The sequence below is a fragment of the Montipora foliosa genome, chromosome 3, assembly GCF_036669935.1.
Source record: "Montipora foliosa isolate CH-2021 chromosome 3, ASM3666993v2, whole genome shotgun sequence".
NCBI classification, from domain to species: Eukaryota; Metazoa; Cnidaria; class Anthozoa; order Scleractinia; family Acroporidae; genus Montipora; species Montipora foliosa.
Genome location: NC_090871.1, coordinates 49,182,529 through 49,200,028, shown reverse-complemented (window position 1 = coordinate 49,200,028; position 17,500 = coordinate 49,182,529). Strand labels below are relative to the sequence as shown.

General features: G+C 39.9%; 1 long non-coding RNA gene across 1 annotated transcript in view; it reads right to left on the bottom strand.

The window, feature by feature from the left end:
• LOC137997574 (uncharacterized) overlaps positions 1 to 17,500 on the bottom strand; it is a 339,842-nt gene that overhangs the window by 27,890 nt on the left and 294,452 nt on the right. The gene's annotated exons all lie outside the window — the stretch shown is intronic.

Below are 17,500 nucleotides of genomic sequence, written 5' to 3'. Positions count from 1 at the left end.
TAACGTACACAAAATATGATTTTTCAATTATTGTGGAAAAAATGGAAAACTGAATTGGCCGAACCGTGCACGGAATTTATGGAATTTCCACTTGACTTATTTGTCAATGATTCAATTACGATAAACCATAGAGGATTGGTTAAGTGTATCCCTAAAACGGCCACTGTATTGTTAGTTATCAGCGAAATTAATAACTGAGCCATCTTGTGGAAACAAGCAAGTGTTAAAATCATTTCCCGGAGCACTACGGTCACGGTCTTTATCAGGGATGTCGTGGGTGTTGCAATGCAAATGAAAAAAGGTATATGTATATTTATACTAACTTAAACAAAACAACAACAACAAAATTCCCATTATTTTATCCACACAACGTTTCAAAAATTGCTTTCATCGGCTTGTTGGAAACGAATAATTATTCGAGATTGACTACCGCGTCACGCAATTGTTCACATTCCAACGGCGGATTTTGGGTAAAATCTATGAGAAACACAGGCCAAGGTGGGCGACTTAAAACCATTTGCCCAGAGATATTTTTTAATATCCTAACAGGTGGATATATATTTAACCCGTATAAAGTGTTTTTATGGTATTTAAAATTATAGCCCATTGAAAAATGTGGCGATGTTTTAATGCAATAATTCGCTTGAAACACAATGTAAAATTTTGCATGTCTGTTTGATCTCGTTTCGGGCTCCAAACTAACTTCGATTTATTTTATTTTTCACTCAGTCACACCACAAAGACCTGAACTGAATATGAAATCCATTGAAAGATTCTCAAGTTGCTGTTCTGCGGAGCGCGAAGCAATCAAATATTCAGAAAATTCAGAAAAACCGGAAGCAGATTTTGAGCCCAATCGGGGCAAAGTCGTTTTTGGCATATTTCTACCAAAGAAAGCTGTTTTGGCAGAAACTAACTATGGTCCGTTTCAATTGTTACTAGGACGTATCTATGGCCAAAAAAAAGGCGAAATCAATTTTTCGACTTGTGCCATTGATAGGCTATTTAGGTCGATTTTTATAGGCATTCACTCTTAATATTCCAACTATAAAATTGCATAATATTAACTATAAATTCATACTTGATCAGATATTCTGTAAATTATAAGCTTTCCGAAATAAATGAGTCTTAAGGGCTTTCTTGAATGTTTGTACGTTTTGAGAATGGCGGACTGCACGTGATAATTTGTTCCATAAAGCTGGTGCAGCCGCTACAAAGCTACGATCACCTAATGTCTTTAGAGTTTTTACTCGAGGAGGCTGAAGAAGAAGCTCATTAGTAGATCTAAGATTATATGTACACTGAGTCCTTAGGGTGATCAATTCAATTAAATACGCTGGTGCAAGACCATGGATTGCCTTAAAAGTAATGAGCAGTATCTTAAACTGAATACGAAATTTAATGGATAACCAATGTAACATTTTAAGGGAGGGGGAAATGTGATCGAAACGCCCTACGTTACAAAGAAGTCTTGGTGCTGAATTTTGTACCCGTTGGAGTTTGTAAAGTTCGGTGGCTGGTAGACCATATAGTATACTGTTACAATAGTCCAAGCGACTCGTGACAAGGGCATTGACCAGGATCTGCGTGGTTTCACGACTGAGGAATTTCCTAGTTTTTCTTATGTTATACAAGTGAAAGAAGGCAGATTTGCATAGGCGATTGATGTGGCTGTTTAGTTTGAGCTGATTATCGAGATCGAGCCAGCATCCGAGGTTCTTGACTTCAGAAGACGAGGAGACTTCCACCGTTCCCACATCGATCGAATCAATGTTGACTTTCGCCAGTTGCTGCCTACTCCCAATAACTAAAAATTCCGTTTTGTCATCATTTATCTTCAAACGATCAGCCAGCATCCACTTCCTTATGTCGTTGATACACGCTTCCATGGCTACCACTGCGTTGGCGGCATGTCCGGGATCGGGTTTAAACGCAACATAGAGCTGAGTATCATCGGCGTACGCATGGACTTGGGGGAGGTGTCGCTCAATGATAGTAAAGAGCTTGCTGGCGTAAAGAACAAAGAGAAGAGGACCTAGGCAGGAACCTTGAGGGACACCACATTTCACTTCGAACTTTTTAGATGTATGACCATTGATCGACACTGACTGGGAGCGCTGGTATAGATACGACTTGAACCACGAGAGCACGTTACCAGAGATACCAAAATCTGACTTAAGACGGTTTAACAATATCGCATGGTCTACAGTGTCAAAGGCAGCACTTAAATCTAGTAAAACTAGAAGGGTTAGGTGCTGCCTATTCATGTTCATAAGAATGTCGTTCTTGATGCGGAGAAGTGCAGTCTCGGTACTATGGCACTCACGATACGATGACTGGGCTTTCGGGTAGAGGTCATGAATGGTCAAATGATTGTGAGTTTGACTAAATGCAGCACACTCAGTCAGTTTCGAGACAAATGTGAGATTACTTATGGGACGAAGATTAGGAAAGATGACTTCAGCTTTTGGTTTCTTCAGCTTTGGGTGGACATCAGCGTGTTTCCATCTATCTGCAAAACACCCAGATTGAAGTGACAGGTTTATCATCTTAGTAAGTACAGGAAGCAAAACATCAAGACACTCAACAACAAGGGTGGTTGGCATAGGATCCAGTGAACAGGTCTTCTTGGTTGCTTTTGTTGTAAGACTACTGACTTCTTTATCAGTGAGAGTTCTAAAGTCCTGGAAGAGGCTGTGGATCTCAGGGTTTCGGGGAAACATCTCGTCCGCTGAATGGATGTTACCGGCTGCGGTATCTAGTCCAGTTCGTATTACATCGACTTTTTTGATAAAGAAGTTACTAATATCGTTAGCAAGCGTCGCATTACTATCTGAGTAGCCTTGAAAATGTAACTCACTTTCATGATTGAAGAGTGTTTTTGCAGAACGAAATAGCTTGCGTGTATCATGGCTATTCTCCGCTATAAAGTCGGTGTAGAACTCTTGTCTGGCTTTCTTCATCTCAAAGGTTGCACGATTTTTTTTTGCTTTGTAGTCGAGGAAGTCCAGACGAAGTTTCGTTTTCCTCCATTTCCGTTCAGCTCGGCGGCGCATCTTTTTAGCTGTCTTGATCTCATTATTAAACCAGGGGACGATCGGTCTTTTTGTCACAGTCTTATTAATGAGAGGTGCATGACGATCCAAAGCTGATGATAGAGCTTCGTCATAGTGGGTGACAAGATCATTTAGCTCAAGAGAGTCGATGGCGTTGCTGCATAAGTCTGACTTTGACAGGTCATCTCGCAGAGAACTGATATCAATCGACTTCAGTTTCCTGAAGGATATCCGATTCGACTTCAGCAAAGGCTTTTCAACTTGGATATTACAGTGGACGGGTAGATGGTCAGAGAATAAGTAATCAGTCCACGGAGAAGAAACAAGCAACTGGTCGGAGTTTCTTGTTATAATGAGATCTAAGGTGTGACCACTTATATGTGTGGGAACCGAAACATGCTGGTCTAACCCAACACTGTCCAAGAGTTCAAGAAACCGACATGCGTCAAGGTCGTCAGACACATCAACATGGATGTTAAAATCACCACAAATCAGGAGTTGATCGGTGCAGAGTACAGCATGCTCTAGATAATCCGAGAATTCAGTCAGGAGCACACCTGTAGTGATTGGATGGGCATCAGAGTATGGTGGTCTGTAGATGATAATCAAACGAAAACGGTGGCTTCTTGATGTTATGTTCCACTCAGAGTATTCAAATGATTGGAATTCCCCAGCTGCGTTTTGTGAAACGCCAATATCCTCCCTGAACATTATCCCAGTGCCACCACCCAGTCGTCCTGTTCTTGAGTAATCAAGAAGATTGTATCCTGCAGGGGTGCACAGAACTCTAGCAGCAGATTCGTTTTCGTGGAACCACGTTTCTGTTATTGATGCGATATCTTGTTTATAATCACAGATAAAATTAATGAAATCACCAGCCTTGTTATTGAGCGATCGTGCGTTTATTGTACAGAAAGGCAGGATATTTCTATCTTCAAATGGTTGTCGATTTACAGGTCTGAGGTTGTTGATATTCCGACAGCGCGGAGAACGTATCGGCGAGTCGTTGATGCGATACGAAATCACAGGGATCCCGCGAGACAGATTGTTTGGTATTTCTATCTTCAAATGGTTGTCGATTTACAGGTCTGAGGTTGTTGATATTCCGACAGCGTGGAGAACGTATCGGCAAGTCGTTGATGCGATACGAAATCACAGGGATCCCGCGAGACAGATTGTTTACGTCGATCAAGTTAGATGGATTACGTCTTGATTGCAGTACCCGCCTGTCTATAGAAGCGTGTCGCCTTTGGGTACAATGACCATTGTTCACAGGCCCGGGATTTAGTTTAAACACTAGATCACCTTCAAGCGTGCAATGGAATGTGGCGCTGGAGTTGGAATAATAAGCACATGGGCATTTAGTTCTCTTGATCTTACCATGTGTTGATCTTGCTGACGTAGCGTGGAGACAACAGAAAGAGCGCGAAATATTAAGCCTTGTTCAGGTGTGAGTGTGAGTGTCTGACCTGGCTTGAGCCTGCGATCCAATCAACAACCAGTCCCGGGTCAGAGTTCAACTTCAAAAAAACAGCTGACCTCGATGAGTACTAACTTGAGCCCGCGATATGGTCACTTGATACTGGTCAGCGGATACCTTGTTTTGGCAGGTGTCAATTGACCGTAAAATTGATGTCCAATATCAAAGATGTATGCTGTAAACTAGTTACTGTGTCAAATGGAGTATTGCCTCGTCGATGAGCTCTAAAATAGGCCATTTTCACTATGACGTCACGCGCGCAAAGGCTTGCGGTAGTTGTAGTAAATAAAACCGTATCAAAATGGCGGAAAGTCTTCCCGGTGGTTATACTTGTTGAGTTCCGGGGTGTTTTAGCAATTCAAAAAAACACCAAGGCCAATTCTCCTTTTATGTGTTTCCAAAGGACCCGAAATTAAGAAGGAAATGGCTTCTTAACATTTCTTCTAGAAAGAATTTTTCACCGACAATGGGCCACCGTGTGTGTAGCGCTCATTTCCTAGGAGACAAAAAGTCTTACCAAAACGCCGTACCCACGGTTTTCCCTTTGAAGAAGTCACATCAGAGACCTAAATGAAAAGCAAGAAGACCTCTGATAAGGCATAAAGATACCACGATACAAGATACTGTGATGGAATCCACAAAAAACAACGGAATTAATGGAGTCGATCGGGTAGGAATCCAATGAAGACAAAGGTGAAGGATCGGAAATCAAAACAGTGAACGACCTGGATACACTGGATGCAATAAAAACACTTATTGCGCTTCTTGAACACGAGAAGCAACAACTGGAACAAAAGATAACGATGGAAAGGTTTGGAGTCGAGCGTTTTGCTTTATCGGACAGTGATATGCAGTTTTACACAGGTCTTGATAATTATTTGCAGTTCAAAGCTCTATTTGATTTCCTTGATGGTAATTGTTGTGCATGCTCGCGGCTTAACTATTGGGGGTCCAACAACTGTAACTTTCAACTTCAAGACCTTGAGAAGCGTGGCAAAAAGCGGTCGATAATTCCTTCAGACGAACTTTTGTTGACACTCTCAAGACTGAGGGCAAATGTCCCAGAGAAAGTTTTAGCCGACCAGTTTAAGATAAGCACATCTGAAGTGTCAAGGGTATTTGTGACATGGGTTGACCTTCTATTTTCAAGATTGAATCAGTTACCAATATGGGTTACCAGGGAGACTGTTAATCAGACAATGCCTGAAAGTTTCAAATATGACTACCCATACACAAGAATCATTCTTGACTGCACAGAAATCTTTATTGAGAAGCCGTCTTGCTTCAGAGTCAAGTTGCCAGTCAGGGTTCCGTTACACAGTACCATTACAGCTTTGCTTGAGGCGACAAATAGCTGGTCTGTTAACATCGACAATGGCTTCCTGAATGGCGTCGTTTTCATTGACCTCAAAAAGGCATTCGACACTATCGACCATGAAATCATTTTACGCAAGATGTCATACTTTGGGGCCGACCAGGAAACTATCACTTGGTTTCAATCGTACCTAAGCAATCCGACCCAAAGATGTAACGTTAATGGAAGACTGTCAACTCCTCGCACTATTACTTGTGGCGTTCCGCAAGGCAGCATATTAGGTCCCTTGCTATTTTTAATGTACATTAACGATCTTCCTAACTGCCTCCGGGAGGCTTCCCCCAGAATGTTCGCTGACGATACCAATATAACCCTAACTGCAAAAACTTTAACAGAGCTTAAACTAGCATTAACTCCTGAACTCCGTAACCTTAACTGTTGGCTGAGAGCCAACAGGTTGAGTTTAAATGTGGCTAAGACCGAGTTAATGATAATTGGATCTAGGCAGAGATTAAACACTCAATGTGACGAGGTTGATATACGAATTGATGACGAAATGATCAAGAGAGTAGATCGCACTAAATCCCTCGGTCTTACCATTGATGATCGGCTTTCTTGGTCAAGTCATGTAGACGAAATATGCAGGAAAGTTTCCTCAGCTATAGGAGCCTTAAAACGAATACGGCACTTTATCTCAGCTAATACTGCGCTTCAAATTTATAACGCTTTGATATTACCTCATTTTGATTATTGCAGTCCTGTCTGGGACTGCTTAAGTGGTTAGTCAAGTGATAAGCTGCAAAAATTACAAAATCGCGCAGCTAGGGTAATTACTAAATTACCCTTTGATACGAGCTCCAACCTCCTTCTCGATAGTCTTAAGTGGGAGAAGCTTTCTCTCTGACGTAAAAAACAGAAAGCACTAATTATGTATAAAACAATTCACGATCTTGCCCCGGAATACCTTCAACGCCTTTTCAGTCAACGAGTTGCTGAATATAACTTGAGAAACTTAGAAGGTAAACTTACTCTACCCAAGCCAAATACTAATTATTTGAAACGAAATTTCTGTTATAGCGGGGCCTGTTTGTGGAACAATTTGCCCCAATACTTAAGAAATGCTGACTCTATTGGGCAGTTCAAACGCACAATCAAGCAGGTATCTGACCTATCGGATTCCCACACGGCAATCATGTAAAACAGTTGTAAAGCGTTTTTTTTTTTTTTAACTTTTTTTTAGCTTAACTGATGATTCTCCGTGTTTAAATAAAGTTTTACTTACTTACTTACTTACTTACTTACTCCAGGCAGAGACTTATTCTACATACAAGTCACATAACACTGCCAAAGGTCTCGTTGGAATTGCCCCAAATGGAGCAGTGACTTTTATTTCAGATTTGTATGGGGGGCATGTGAGTAACCGCAAGATTGTCATTGCCTCTGGTATTTTGGATATGTTGGAGCCACACGATTCAGTGATGGCTGACCGGGGATTCGAAATTCAGGATTTGCTTGTACTAAAGAAGGTGTCCCTCAATATTCCTCCCTTCATGCGATGCAAGGATCAACTTGATCTTGACGAAGAAGATGAAACAAGGCAGATAGCTGCTGTTAGGATCCACGTTGAACGCGCTATTGAGAGGATTACAAATTACAATATTTTGAAGCAAATTATCCCTAACAGCATGGCTGAAAACCTAAACAAAATTTGGAAAGTTTGCTCATATTAAACAAATTTAAAGGGGCCATTGGTTGTCAAGCAGTATATTTACAAAATAATGCAAAAAAAAAATTTACAAAGCTGTTTGTAAGCAACTACCAACAATTTGACCGAAAGAAAAATACTGGATCGTTGACAGCCTTCGTTGCTTTGGAGGGGTAGTTGCTTGTAAGAGAAGACAAGTTAATAGATGGACGATGGTCACATAATTACAGTTCTGCAGCATATCTTTATTTACAACAGTAAACAAAATTATACACCTCATTTGAAGTTATTCAAAACCATTATAGCACAAATATCAGTTAACAAGTCTGATCGAAATGAATCATACTAATTAGACTTATTAAAAACAATGTCATTGATATTGCACCTCTAGCATTTTGATTCGTTAATCACAGCAGGTTCAATCAGCTCATAATTTGAACCTTGCAGCAAATTTGAATTGTGGAAGTAAAAAACTATTTTCTTGCTCAATAACTGCCACCATTCATCTTGAAAGCAATATTTGTGGTAGAGTTTTTAGTGAAACAAGTATTCTTGGGCTTGCTGGATATCAAAATATTTATAAAAAATATTGATTATGTAGAAATCAGCTTGGTTGGAATGGTACATTCAGTTGTGTCTTTAGAGGCACGCCCTTTTAGCAGAAGGGAGCTGGGATCCACCTTGTTTTGGTTAACCATGTTTTTCATAATTATGTCAGTTGCATTGTCATTGTGCTAACAAGCCCTGATTTACATGTAAAAGAACACTGGTTTTTGTTTTCAAAACAAGATCACCCCAGCCTCACTTCCCTTTAACTCCAGGTCCCGTAGGACACAACTGTAAAGTGGTACTTAAGATGACATAATTTGATGAGCTTTAGCTTGGTAGACAGAAATATGTGTATCACTGCATAGTAGGAATACTTATTGACATTTACAGCATTTTAAGAAAAGATGTGTCAATTTATCTGCTTTTTTTAGAACTCTGTTTTTCATTTTTCCACCTGGAAGTTTGGGGAAGAGAAATCGTACTTATAGGAAAACAATCTTGGATACAGGTGTTTTCCATTCTTAATTCTACCTGTTAATATTTCTGGTACAGTGGCAAATAATCAGAAATCCAAAAGTTTTTGTTTCAAAGCATTTCAATAAATTGGATCAAAGTATATTCTCTCAACATGCAAGTCTTCAATGTTACCACAGTAGGTGTAAACAGCCAAGTCACACCATTGCCGGCCAGAAATGCCCATGCCCCCTTGTATTTGTGCATAATAGTGATGTCGAGTCTTCAGCTTCAATCCAGCGTTGGTAATTTCAAGGCAGGAATTATTTTTGTTCTCAGCAATAATATGTAGCAAATCTTTTTTGCCATTAGGCTGTGGAATTTTACTGGGGAATTAAATGCATTTCATTTCCAATGACATCATGTCTTGCAGTGGGATCACTGACTTCCCATCAATACTTGCGGCAAGGAGTTCTGTGCATGTGGTGTCAGGTGGGATTTGATTTAACTCACTTTCTACAAAATCTAGAATCGTAAACAGTAGAGCACCTACATGCTTACATCTTCCAGTAGCCCCAGCTTTGCAATTACAGTATCCACTTCTCACCCCAGCAGTTTCTTTTCGTAGAGAGACTCGCGTTCGGTAGAGCTTGTTCTTAGTCATCGAAGCCTTAACCTTGCTTTCAAAAAAGCAAACATGTTGATGTGATGTTGCGTTGAACTTTACTTTTTGCACGTGGCCGGCCTTGAACAATGCGTAACCTTCCCGCATACTTTTGTAAGCCCCTCGTCTGAATTTGGTGGAATCTTTTGTAATTTCTCCGGCTAAATGGGCAAATATATAGCAATGTTGGAATTCTGGCATTTGCTCCAACGATAAAGTCCAGCCATCTGTTGGCCACTCGATTCTTTGCGGCTCGTCTGGTTGTGTTCGCATTTCACGTTCGAGACGTATTCTCCGAAGATGAATTCCTTCATCAGGATCTACGATTTTGTCAAATCCAGAGCTCTGATAACTCTTTACTCTGGTTTAAAAAAAAATTAAAACAAAACAAAAAGACAGTATTTAGGTGCGATATCTTTCGCCATCGAGCGAATTAATTTTTTTTTTATAATGTTTATAATTTACCGCTTTATTACCTCTGCAGCAGTTGGCTTCGGTTTCCGCTTGTTGAAGCACCTCGGCACTTCAACCATCGCCTTAATTGATCGTTGTGAAAAAGTTCTGGCTCTTTGGCTTTAAAGGACGCCCCAGGGACATCATTCTCAGTAAAATTTATTCTTTTTTTCTTGTTACACGCTTGAGAAGAAGCCATTGTTGTTGTTGATAATTTTAATTTTAGCGAGTAATTCGCGTCCACTTTACTACAACTACCACAAGCCATTGCGCGCGTGACGTCATAATGAAAATGGCCTATTGAGCCCGTGGTATAGTAACGTGTATTGGTCGCATTGGCATACTAAAGGGGCGGACGGACGGACGGACGTTCATGACGTCATGGCTATAAAACCAAATTTTCTCACATCGATGGGTTACCATATTTTGTTAGCTATGGTGCTCCGCGGGCGCGTTTCTTTGGCGCTAGTATGGCCGTATAGCCGCGTCGAGCCACAGAAAGCACACGAAAATTGGAGCCTCTCTTATGTTCAGGTGAGTTCACCTAAGTTGAGCCTGCAATCCCATCGAAAACCAGTACCTGGTCAGCGTTCAACTTAAAAAAAAAAACCAGCTGACCTCGGTGAGCTTAAGCTTAAGCCCGCGATATGGCTCTGTGATACTGGTCAGCGGATACCTTGTTCTGACAGGTGTCAGTTAATCAAAGATGGATGTCCAATATCAAAGATATCTGCTGTAAACTAGCATGATACTGGTCACATTGGCAGACATAGAGGGTTTGGACGGACGGACGGTCATTACGTCATAGCTATAAAACAAAATTTTCTCGCATCGATGGGTTACCATATTTTCTAAACAATGGTGCTCCGTGCGCGCGTGGTTTAGAATAAATTACACTTGAATTATCGAAACGTAATATATGGAGGTATTTTATAAAGCTAGTTCCACTAAGTTAGATTATTCATACGATTACAATAATGCATAATGAAACTATTTTTGGCCCTGTTAATGTTAAAGATTATATTACAAGTGTGCGTGTGCCTAAAAGCATATCTCGGGCGATACAAGGGAGTCAAAAGCTTTTGTAAGCGATGCGCATCATTCTCTGTGATATCCACAAGCAGACACATAGTTGTGTGGCTTACACGAATCGTAAACCACTCAATGCCATGGCCCAAGATATTTATTCCTGGATTTGTCACGGTGAACAGAGTGGCTGTCACGTGGTTTACCATCGTCGAAGACAGGCCCCAGTCTACTCTTGTCTAAGCTACGTAAACTTCTAAGCTTCAGAAAGTATGGAACGCCATACTTGCCTTATGATATTTCCAAAAGGATATAAGGTTAGTCTTCACTACTTTCAAAGTCAGGAGTCTTTTTAATGTGAAAGATGCTGTCCCTGTAGGGCTTCGCACGCGTGTGGTCTATAAATTTTCGTGTGCAAGTTGTAATGCTTGTTATGTTGGTGAAACCAGCCGACACTTCTCCACACGAGTGCGCGAGCACTTACTTTCAGACAGATCTTCGAACGTTTTTAAACATCTGCAGAGTTCAGAGTCTTGTAAGGCATCCTGCACACAGGATTGCTTCGAGATCCTGGACTCTGCAGCCACTAAGTACCAAGTGAAGCTTAAGGAATCCATGTATATAAAATGGGACAAGCCCGATCTCAACCAGCAGGTGAAACACATTAACCTGACTCTCTCCCTGTAAGGAACTAAGCGTCACTCATTTAAATTTTTGTTTTGTTCTGTTTTGATTTAATACGCAATATTGACAACGCAATGTAACGAAGTTTGTAAGATCGCGCGGTCGCTTTAAATTCAACGGCGATTTCAAAATATGTAACACTGAAGATGACGGATGTACCGTCGAAACATGTCTGGAAAATTAAAGAAAGTTGTTATGTTTATACGACTACTTATGATATTTATTTTCATTATTTATGGTAGTTTCTTCATTATATGCGGTGGTTACATCATTATACGCCGTGACTTATTCATTATATTCGGTACCTAGCCCGTTATATGCGGTGGCTTTTTTGTTATATGAGGTGCATGTTGTATTATACAGGGTACTTTTTTCCTTATATGCGGTGTTTACTGCATTCTACGCGGTACTGTTTTCATTATACGCGGTGCTTTTCTCATTATGCGCGGTAGCTAATGCATTATACGCGGTGCTTTTTCTTTTATGCACGGAAGTGAAGTCGTTATACGCAGTGCTATCTTCTTGCAGGGCCTTTTTCCCGCTATACGCGGTGCTTTTCTTATTATGTGCGGTGGCTAACTCATTATACGCGGTGCCGTTTTTTCGTTATACTCACGGGACCTCGTTCTTGCTGAATTTGAAACGAGGCCAACTACGCAAGGAGGACTGGGTATAAAGCATTGTTCCCGCCAAGTCAAAATGGCGGCCACTATGGACAAGCTGGATATTATGGCTCGTATTCTAAAAAAAAATAGTTTAGGTCATTTGACCGAGCAATTCCATAGGGAAAAAATTACTCCAGATATAATCTCCATGCTACACATGAAATGAATCAATTAGGGATAACCAGCAGGGTGGATATGATGAATTTGCGATTACAATGTTGCACATACGGTAGGCAGAAACCAGAGAAAAACCGTGTAGGATGCGGTGCACCGGAATTTGACATTCCTAAATCAATACTGGAAGATCATTTGGAAGAGGGCTTCACAATCAAGGAGATTTCCTGTATGCTTTCAGTCAGTGAAAGAACAATTTATCGCAGAATGGAAAGATACGGACTTAAGGCGCTCAATTTTAGCAACATATCTGATGATGAGCTTGATCGGCATATGACAGAAGCGGCAAAAGATTTTCCTTTTTGTGGAGAACAAATGTTGAAGTTTCTTCTCAAAGAAAGAGGCATCAAAGTGCAGAGAATGAGACTTAGGGATAGTATACACCGTGTGGACCAGGTTGGAGTAAAAGAGAGAAAGAAAGGACGCTTGAAACGGAGGGTATATAACGTTCAAGGACCAAACCATTTGTGGCATGTCGACACAAATCATAAACTCGTAAGATGAAACTTCATTATTGTTGGTGGGATCGATGGTTTCAGTTGATTACCAGTGATGTTGAAATGCACAGATACTAACAACGCAGATACTCTTTTGATGTGCTTTTTGGAAGCATGATTTCGAGGAGGGGAGTAAACAGAGGGAGTGCCATTACAGGAAAGAGCACTCATAATCAACGAATTGAACGCCTCTGGAAGGACGTCTATCAAGGAGTGCTAGCTGTGTACTACCAATTGTTTTATTTTATGGAAGATGAAGGAATCCTTGACCCACTCAATGACCTCCATCTGGTTGTACTCCACCATGTTTTTCTACACAAAATTCAAGAAAAACTGGACATATGGAATAGGGCCTGGTCACAACACAGATTGCGCACAGCTAGATCATCACCTATCAGAATGTGGGTGGCAGGTCAACTTCAAACTCCTGTGGGGATTGAACTGGAAAGTGGGGCCATCAACAGTTATGGTGTTGAAGGTTTCGTAAATGATGAAGCAGAGGATGACAGTCAAAGGAGGCCCATGTTTCAACCCCTCTCAAATCAGTTGAGTGACAACTGCATACAACAGCTTCAACATGAAGTCCCACCAACATGGACATCTTCAAACTTTGGCATTGATATGTACCTCAAAGGCCTTCATATTGTCGAGCAATATTCATTTGATTCTTATTTTCAGAAAATTGATGCATCTCATGTTTGAAGGAGTATCATATGATTCTTCTGTTAGAATACTGTGGCCAAAGATTTGCTTCATGTTTATTTTTCTGTTCATATTTCAATCTACATCATTTGGTGGAATGAATTTTTTGATGTAATGGTCTAGTTTGTGATTAATGCTCCCAACCCACGAGAACCAGAAACAAACAAACGTGGGGAAAGGGGTTGGGAATGAAGTACCCCGACAGGCACCATCACTAATGCAATACTAGTTTAGCTTGGTAAGATGGGAGGGGTTAACCCCCCCCCCCCCCCCCCCTTGTCCTTAGTCGGGCAAGGTAGTTAAGAGTCATGGTTACCATGGCAAACAATCCATTTTGTGAGTGTATTGGGCAAAGAGTGACCTGTATGGGAGCACTTCATCCCAACCCAAAGTTTATTTGTCTATATCAACTCAACATCACAGAGCAGAGAGATATATACCTAAGATTTACTCTAAAGTCCAGCTTTGTAGATCTCAATAGTAACTGTAGCTTATCGGTTCATTATGCATCTTATGTGCAGGGAAACTACAGAAGTTGAACTGGAATGTAACGTTCCTACCGATTATATTAACTAATATAAGATCGCAATGATATTGTCAGATACTAGAGAGTAACAATGTGTTGAACCAAAGGCCTTCGTTAACAACTATTCATTTCAAGAAAAAATCTCACAAAACAGTAATGGAACCGAATGTTAACCTCATAATACAGATATATGCCTAGTCTATGAAAGAAGATAGGGCTACTCTAATCATTAAATGTCTGTAATGCAAATATGCAGCAAATCTATACCATTGGCTGCCAACTGTAACATCTTAAATATATATATGTCTATATCCATCCGAAGTAAACTTATAGCAAAATATCTTGTGTATAGCATTTTACATTCAAACATCCCATATATAATATCATGTATCATAAGTCTCAATAAGAAGCAAAGTATTTTGCGTGTACTATCATGCATGACATGCTTATGACATAGGGGTGAAGACGGTGGAAAAATAATTGTACTAGAGTGCAAACTTAAGCCAGCAAGATGTTTGCCTGCGAGAGTAATTGAATGAATAAACACAAGGCTTATGTTTAATGCACTGGGGGTTGATCGACAGTGATGTAAGAACTATCCTGATTGGCTCAGTTGGTATATTGCACTATAAACACACATGGTCAGGAATGAGCTTTGGCCTGTGAAACCCACCCTATGTTACTGCATGTCACGCAATCTGCAAGTATTTCTCATGGTTGTCCCATTACCTACAATTTGTATCTTTTAAGAGATAAAGTGGTCTTATATTTATTTGAATTTTATTATGTAGCCTGTTTAGGTAGCAACAAGCTCACCCCAGGGTGGTTAAGCTTTTTAAATTCAAAAACTGTATCAAGTGCATGCACATGTAAATTGAGTACGTGTACAAAGAAACAATTTCTACAGCAACAAGTACAAAATGCTTCTACTAAAATATTCAATAAACAAGTTGTAACATCTCACAGTAAAGACAATTTTCTGTTAAACTTTAATTAAACAATTTAAAAACCTCAATTTATCTAATTGAATAACCCAACTTTTTTTCAGAAACTGAAATCTACCTGCCATAATGCAAGAATTTTGCAATGTTTAACTCTAATAGGCCATGAAAAATACCACCATGCAATATTTTACCTTACCCAAAAATGATCTCCCTTACTTTTCATTGTGTTACACATGACCGAAAAAAGCATTAGAAAATGCAAAATCGTACAAGTTAAACAATTTGTCTTCAGCGAGCAAAGGAATATCCAAGGTTGGACGAGGCAGATTCAGGCAGTTAATGCAAGTATTTGCTGTGGGGATAAACGTGCTTGTAACTTCTACAAATTGCAAACTGGGGTGCAGCACAAATCCCAGCACAGGCTCCTCTTCAGCACCAGTTACAAATTGCAGAATATGTGACAGAGATACTGTGCCTCTTCTTCCACCTACAAATTAAAAAGGACGGAGCTATCAGAAGCTTTGCATCACAGACTGATGACAATGAAATGTGTATAACAATTTAATTCAATTTCAATTTCAAAACAAATGTGCAAATGAACACATACTAAAATCGTTACATGGGGACTGACATGTACACACTACAGTACTGTAGATATACATGTGCACTCTGATATAATTAATTACTGGGTTGCCAAACCCAGTCGGAATCTCGGTTTCAATTCGTGGGTTTTTACTGGGTTGCCAGTATGGCAAACCAGTTGGAATCTGTGTTTGGTTTCGTGTTTTTTTACTGGGTTGCCAAACCCAGTCGGAATCTGTCTTTAATTTCGTCGTTTTTTTATTTTTCGTTTTCTTTTTCTTTTTTATTTTTTTCCGTGTCGGTAAAAGTCTTGCCTGTCACTCCCCTGCTAAGTGGTGTGCATAGAGCCTTCTATGCGTATTTTCTTAGGATCGACAGGGTCGTGGGAAATGCGTAGATTTCTCTGGTGGTCACAGTAGCACGATTAACTTAACCGGCAATGGCGTCGAAAGTCATATAACGCGAATGGCGTTTTAGTGGATCTTTGAACAAAATGTACCCTTATGAAGCTCAATAATGGCAAGCGAATTGGATACTGAACAAGACAGGTGGTCGAATGTTAGAAGCGACGAGGTCGAATGTTAGAAGCGACGAGTAATGGACTCCGACAACAATCTGTCGCCCGTCGAGCCGTAATCAAAGTGAGCTGTCTTCCTAAAATTTTGCTAAGTGTGGTGTTTTGTACAACACTCAAACCAAATGAACAGTTCTTTGGTAACTCAGTATGGGTTCAACATAGACAGAGAAGGAATCCATATAGTGGATCTGTTATCTCAGTTGTCTCGCTATTCGTCAGATTTGTATTTACTTGTTCTCAACTCTGCACAGTCTTCCGGTATAACAATTGGAAATTTCACTAATAAGTCATTGACGTGAATGGCGTTTTAGTGGATCTTTCAACAATATATACCCTCATGGAGCTCAAGAATGGATCGTCAATTGGATGAGCAAGACAGCGCTGAAAAATAAATATTTGGATTTTAAGAGACGAGTAATGGTCTTCGACAACAATTTCATTTTTCGCCTTTGAATATCAAGTAAGCTTTGTTTCTCATATTTTACTAACTTGGTATTATATAAAACACGGAAATCAAATAGCAATTGTTTTATGGATTTAACCATAGTTACTAACTATGATTTAACAAATAAACATTGAAGGAATCGAACGCCTACAAGAATGCATCACAGTGTTTACTCAAGTCGCATCTTAGTTGTCTGAAAATTTACATTTACCGGTATTTTGTACTCAACTCTGCAAAGGTGTAAAATATTTGGAAATGTGACAGTGAAGAATTATTTGAATGAAAGTTGTTGTCGCTTTTGTGCTTCATTATTTACGGTCAGCGTTCCGAGTCGAAAAGGGTTTTGATGTGAACTGTCAAAAATGTATTTCATTGCATCTCTTGTTTGCACGCACGCAATTGAAATAGGAAGGTATTTTTGCCTCTAATAGTAAATATGTTGTTTGTTTCGATTAACTTTTCGCAGGAAAAGGATTTTGCCGAGATATTTCCAGCCTTTGTGAACTTTAATATCATGTTGTGTAATTTTCCAGCTTAACAAATTTGCATACGTGTGTTGAAATGTGATACGGGAGCATTTTTGTGGTATATTGTAACGCAAATAAACAGGTCTAGTTGGAAGCTTGCTTGAGTTTCAACAAAATGACCCCCAAAATCGGCAAAAAAAATCTCACACTCATGAATAATAAAGTAGCTGCTATCCCCAAAACGATGGAATTACCTGGCGATAAATAACCTCGTCTTGGAGAGTAAAGTTTTGACTGTCAACCTGAAGAATTGGGCGATTGTGATCTTTGTGTTGAATTTGCACATTTCTTGTCAAACTTTACAACACTTGACTAGCCGGCTAGCGGTTCACTTGTATTCACAACTGACGATGGATATCAATCATCCGAAACATGTTTTGTAAATTTAAAATTGTGTGTTTCTATTTGAAAGTTATCACACTTGAAAGAAAAAGAAAACTTACAAAAACAAAAACCCGGTATCTGTGTCAAATGAT